At 27.6% G+C, this 663-nt stretch overlaps 1 protein-coding gene across 1 annotated transcript in view; it reads right to left on the bottom strand.

Annotated features, from left to right (window-relative positions):
- Positions 1 to 663, bottom strand: part of LOC105457936 — a 3,978-nt gene that overhangs the window by 1,518 nt on the left and 1,797 nt on the right. The gene's annotated exons all lie outside the window — the stretch shown is intronic.

Raw genomic sequence — 663 nt, 5'->3', positions numbered from 1 at the left:
CGTGTGCTCTTCCGATCTTACACTATTTAACGCTGATGATTGCGAAGAAGTTTGTGATGTTACACTTTTTTCCAATTCGGATCTAAGTCCTTTAAAAATATACTGCTCTGACTCTACATTTTTGTTTGTTGAACTTTGTTCAATGGATGTAGCAGAAGAGCTTATTTCCCCTAGCAATTTAACCAAAATTTCTAAAAAAAAAAGAAACGAATTTTTATTATTGATTTGTAAAGACTTTCAATTTTACGTGAAAATTAATAGAAAATTACTAGAAAATATTACAAACTTTTAAAGACACGAATATCCTGTTAAAGGTGTACTTTTTACATGCACGTTGTCATTATTTTCGTTTAAGGCCGCGTTGGAAGAAGGCAAACTAATTTTTTCATTATTTGTATTAAAGTTTCTGAAAAAAAGAGAGTATTAAAAAAGGGAGATAAAGCTATTAAAAAGTTTGTAGTGTTATGTGAACAATTTAAAAATTAAGAACATGGCATTTAAATAAATATTTTTATAAATATAATATGTTCTCATTCAATTTTAAAGGTGTTCCGGAAACACCAAACTTTTCAATAGCTTTATCGTATCCAAGAGGTAAAAATATACAAAAACGCTATTTCTTTTACTTGTACCTTTTAGAAAAAAACTCTTTTAACATTATTG

Source organism: Wasmannia auropunctata, unplaced genomic scaffold, assembly GCF_000956235.1.
Source record: "Wasmannia auropunctata unplaced genomic scaffold, wasmannia.A_1.0 LD336103.1, whole genome shotgun sequence".
Taxonomy (NCBI): Eukaryota; Metazoa; Arthropoda; class Insecta; order Hymenoptera; family Formicidae; genus Wasmannia; species Wasmannia auropunctata.
The sequence above is the reverse complement of the archived record's forward strand: the minus strand, read 5'-3'. Positions and strand labels throughout refer to the sequence as shown.